We start from the raw sequence: 5,729 nt of genomic DNA on the forward strand, positions 1-5,729 counted from the left end.
ATCAAGTTTCCTACCATCTACGGAAACTGCTACTATCTTAACACTCATTACAAAGTTCCTAAGTGCATCTACGAGCTAGTGCCATATCTCTTATTTGGAAAATATCTACAAAGTCGTTTCACGTCTACTTGTGGTAAAAATAAATTATATCATTTATCAGCTTATTATACCATGCAAAACAACGCTTGTCAAAGACATACTCCTAGTTGAGAATTCTATTCTGGCTAGCAAAATAATTCATGGGTATAACAAGAACAAGGGCACAAATAAAATTAACATTAAGGTGGACATATCCAAAGCCTTTGACAACCTCCACATGGGGTTCCTATTCTCTTGTCTTTAATGGCTGCTCATTCTTCGTCAGTTCCCTTCCTGGCTCATGGGATGTATCTTCACAATGATTTTTATGATGGGTTACAACGATACGGTTAATGGATATTTCAAAAGCAAAATAGGATTAAGATACGGTTATTTGTCATTCTCATGAGCTGCCTATCTTTCATGGTAAGCAATGCATCATCTCAAGAGAAAGTCAAGTGTCATTCAAAAATGCAAACCTAAGAGACTTACTCACATGTATTTTGCAGATGATTTGTCATTTATTGACATTTTGGAATCATTTCAGAATGTGCTTCAGGCTTCCACCAGTTTGAACAGCTTTCAGGGCTTGTAGTCAGTTTCCAGAAAATAAGCTTATATGCTTCTAGGGTGAGCAAACAAGAGATAGAAACTAGCCAAGCACCGATTGGGATGACTTGTGGAACCATGTCTGCTACTAGGATTTCCTCTCAACTCTAAGAAACTAAACCTATCAAACTGGGAGCCTCTCATTCACCAAATAAAGCCTCAACTCTCTTATTAGTTTGTAACTACACTCTCTTTCAGACTGGTTTCTCATTATAAAAACTGCCATTCCAATGATCACAACCTTTTGGTGCTCTGTTTTATCCTCCCACAAATGTTTTATTTACTCGTATCAATTTGCTCTCTAGTGTCTTCTTGTGGAAAGAAGATATTGAAAGTCATAATTCAACAAGAGTGTCTTGGGAAAAAGTAATACTTTCAAATTATCAAGGGGGACTTGACGTTAAAGATTTATATACCTGGAACAAAGCTTGTTGTCACAAGTTGATTTGGCTCATGTTCTTTCAATCTGGTTCGGTTTGGGTGACTTGGTTCAAGGAAGTCATCCTTAATGGCTAAATAACAACTGGAACACTAAACCAAGTGATGCGCCTCGGATCGTAGACCCGGGCCAGGATGATGTGATCATGGCTGAGACAGATTTTTCTTCAACAAAGGACAAAGCAGGATGGATTAATGGCGAGCATACTGATCTAAAACCAGCTGAAGTGAGAGTAGATGAGCTAGATGAGCTGAGTGAGTTAAGTGACACTACTTTGGAGCTGAATGAGCTAAGTAACACTACTTTGGAGCTGGATGATCTAAGTGACACTACTTTGGAGCTGAGTGAGCTAAGTGACACTGAAGATGGAGCTGGTTTAGCTGCTGGGCGAAATGGGCCTTGTTCAGCCCAAGGAAAAGTTCATAAAAAGTGCAATATTGGTTTGTTTCTTTCCAAATTAGACCAGCCCTTTCCTCAGTCCATTTCAAGCCCATTCTCACCAAGAATCCCAAGAGGGAGTCAACAAATAAGTCATGGTTGTGGCTTGCCAAGAGTTCTTCAAAGACTAGTCAAAATTTAACTTCTCCGTTCTACAAAAGTCTTTAGTCTTAGTCTTTGTTTGTGTTTTCTAAATTTCTAATTTTCCACAATTTCTTTATGTCTTTCTTTGATCATTGCTACTATAAATATGTAATCTCATTCCATGAATAAGAAAACTTTTTTTCCCTTTTATTGAGTTTATCTCATTTGTTCTTTGTAGAACACTTCTTGTTTCTTGGTGTGGTTAGCTCCAAGCAAACTTCTCTATTCTGTTGGACTTGTGCGTCATATCAAGCAACGGATAGAAACCCTTCTTTTGTCGGACTTGTGCGTCAGATCAAGCAACAACTGAAGTCTGGTAGTATCAAGAGACTTTCCGCCCCTCTTGTGTCACCATTCAATCCATCAGTTCTCCCTTTTTGGTGAGTTAATTTCCTTAAGTCCGGCTGAGTGATCCTTCCCTAATTTAGGGCGTATCAAGTGGTAGCAGAGCCACTCAATCGGTACTATCTATTCATCTTCTCATCTTCCATTTCTAAACACTTATTCATCTTTCTATCTCAAATCCGAGCCACTACCTTACCTATTGCCATTCTTCTATAAAAATAAAAATAAAAAGATCTATCAAAAAAGAATAGAAAGAGAAACAAAAGTTTGATTTATTTGGCTATGTGGTGGAAGAGAAATCCTGCTGGCTGAGGAGAAATCCAGCCTTGGAGTGGTTAATATGGATTTCACAAATCAGATCTCTTATCTCTCTACCTCTTTTCATCCCTTATTTGCTTGGAAAAGCCATCGGGTTACTTGATTTGTTTTCTTAGAACTTTGAGAGGAGACTGTTGTGTGACCACTAAAACTTTCGAGGGAAACACGTGTGTGGGTGAGGATAAACACTTGAGAGTGTGAGGATTATTTTTATCTGTTAACATTTTGTGTTGAGAATTTTCACGTTAAGATGTTTGAAGCTGATCAAAGAAGGCTTTTCAGTCAGTTTGAAGTTCGGGAGTTTTGTGACAACCTTGTCGAGGGAGTGGTGAAAGCCATCAAGGACGTCAGCAAGATCCAAAAAAGAGCACAACCACATGTGTACCTGTAGCTGAACCATCCTTAATCATCAGTGGAAAACCTAAAGGTAAGTCTGAAAACAACCTTGAAGATCTAAAAGATTTTTCAGATGCTTTACCAATTTTTGATGAATCTAATGAAGAGCTGATAGAAAATTTGATAACTTTTGAGGATAATTTTGAACTTTTTTTTTCAGAATCTTATCTTGTGTTTGATGATGAAGATACTGGACTAACCTGTTTTGAACCGGAGCATCTGAGTATTTTTATTTTGTCTTCACAGGATTTTGAGGAAGAGCCATTCGACTACCAACATCAAGGACCGCTTCTTGGCACCAGGAGACCCATGGACGCTGATCTATGTCCCATATTTGATGAGGAAGACGATCACTTGGACGAAGATCTTGGTCCAACCTTTGATGAGAAAGCACTAAGCATCACGTCCATCATCATGGAGAATCAACTTTGCTTTGATCCAGGCACAACTCCTACGCCTTTGTTCACAGACATTCAAGAGCACTGTGAGAAACTTGATTTGATTGATTCTCTTCCTGAAATGTTTGTTAAGGTCAGTTCTGAAGATGTAAAACGTTTTGGCTTTGACAAAGTTAAAGAATTTCGTGTTTCAAACTCTATTTTTGAAAACATGATTAACTCTTTTCAAGTGTTTGAACCTGATAAACTTTCTGATCAAAAATGTTTTCAAAATGGCAATAACATCCACTCTGATCTTGTTTTGAGTTTTGATCAGTTTTTGAAACATAGCAAGGGTTTTGATCATCTTGAAAAGTCATTAGAGCTTAGTTTGCAACACCGGTTTTTTGTGCTAGAAAATCATTTGATTCATTTGTCTTCAAATAAAATGGCTTTGATCTGAGTTTTTATAAACATGAACTGATCACTAGTGATTTGTTTGCATCCACTTGTGCCTTGGATGAACTAATGATATTTAAGACTTTTCTGGAACAGAAATCACCTAGAGTTGAAACCGATTTTTGGGATTCTGTTTTGAAGCTTTATATTTTGTGTTTTGAAACTGATAGACCTTGGCATATGTTGAGATCATTGCTTAATAATTGTGTTGTTTTGAGCTTTGATGATATTGTGGTCGACAACACATTCTTTGAAAAACATATTGAGCATTTGATAAGTGATTCTCAATCAGAACTTACTCTTTTGTGTTCTGATTTTGAGAAAGATAGACACGTTTTGACAATGTTCAATATTATTTTGTGCCTTGATACCATTATGGTATGTAATGCTTACTTTGATGTGAATTTTGAAAGGCTTAAACGTGTGCTACATGTCCTAGGGAAAGAAACTTTGATTTATTATTTGAACAAGTACATGTCTTGCACATATGATCCTGGTACTCTAGTTTATGTTTTGAGTGTCCAGGATAAACAGGTTCAGTCTCCAAGAAGTGTCAGGAACAGAAGTATAGGCCGTGCTTATCAGTCTGAGATTTGGAGATGCATGTACTCGAGGAAAATGGCATCAAAACTCCAAGGAAGTTTCTTTCCAAAATTTTCCTTCACTAAGTTTTACATGTTTTTTAAATTCTTTTTGTCTAATTCATTTACTTTTGATACAGGTAAAATGGATTTGAGGTCAAATCCTTTTCAAGAGGGAGGGAATTATGCACCTCGGATCGTAGACCCGGGCCAGGATGATGTGATCATGGCTGAGACAGATGTTTCTTCAACAAAGGACAAACCATGATGGATTAATGACGAGCATACTGATCTAAAACCAGCTGAAGTGAGAGTAGATGAGTTGGATGAGCTGTGTGAGCTAAGTGACACTAATTTGGAGCTGGATGAGCTAAGTGACACTATTTTGGAGCTGAGTGAGTTAAGTGACACTGAAAATGGAATTGGTTTAGCTGCTGGGCGAAATGAGCCTTGTTCAGCCCAAAAAAAAGTTCATAAAAAATGCAATATGGGTTTGTTTCTTTCCAAATTCGACCAGCCCTTTCCTCAGTCCATTTCAAGCCCATTCTCACCAAGAATACCAAGAGAGAGTCAACAAATAATTCATGGTTGTGGCTTGCCAAGAGTTCTTCAAAGACTAGTCAAAATTCAACTTCTCGGTTCTAGAAAAGTCTTTAGTCTTAATCTTTGTTTGTGTTTTCTAAATTTCTAGTTTTCCACAATTTCTTTATGTCTTTCTTTGACCATTGCTATTATAAATATGTAATCTCATTCCATGAATAAGATAACTTTTTTTTCCCTTTTATTGAGTTTATCTCCTTTGTTCTTTGTAGAACACTTCTTGTTTCTTGGTGTGGTTAGCTCCAAGCAAACTTCTCTATTCCTTTGGACTTGTGCGTCATATCAAGCAATAGATAGAAACTCTTCTTTTGTTGGACTTGTGCGTCATATCAAGCAATAACTGAAGTCTGGTAGTATCAAGAGACTTTCTGCCCTTCTTGTGTCAAGTTCTCCCTTTTGGCGAGTTAATATCCTTAAGTCCGGTGGAATGATCCTTCCCTAATTTACGGCGTATCACCAAGCACATCCTCTATTGGGTCCCAACAAACCATTACAGCTCAAAGATTTTATAACCCACTCGTAAAGCAAAGGTTAAAATGGCCTTTCTTCTAGGTTCTAGTTTGATAAATGGTCACCTTTTGGAAGCCTAGCAACTTACCTCAACTTCCCTGCTACTAGGCTCTACATCCTCCTCAATGTAACATTTGCATCTATTTGTAGAAATGAGACTTGGCAAATCCCACCTGCAAAGACAGATAACCAGCTTCAGCTCCACACTTACTTGCCCACTATCAATCTAACCCAAAACCATGACTACTTTGAATGGGAGGTAGGAGTCAAGATCTCATCTACTTTCAACACTAGTGTAAAATACACACATTTGTGTAGGAAAGTAGATGAGGTCAATTAAACATGTAATCTGGAATCCATACGGTATTCCTCATCAGTGGTGGAACTAGTTCATAAAGAGGGGGTCACATGCCCCATATGATTTTTGTTAAATGA

Source organism: Brassica oleracea, chromosome C5 (genome assembly GCF_000695525.1).
Source record: "Brassica oleracea var. oleracea cultivar TO1000 chromosome C5, BOL, whole genome shotgun sequence".
NCBI lineage: Eukaryota > Viridiplantae > Streptophyta > Magnoliopsida > Brassicales > Brassicaceae > Brassica > Brassica oleracea.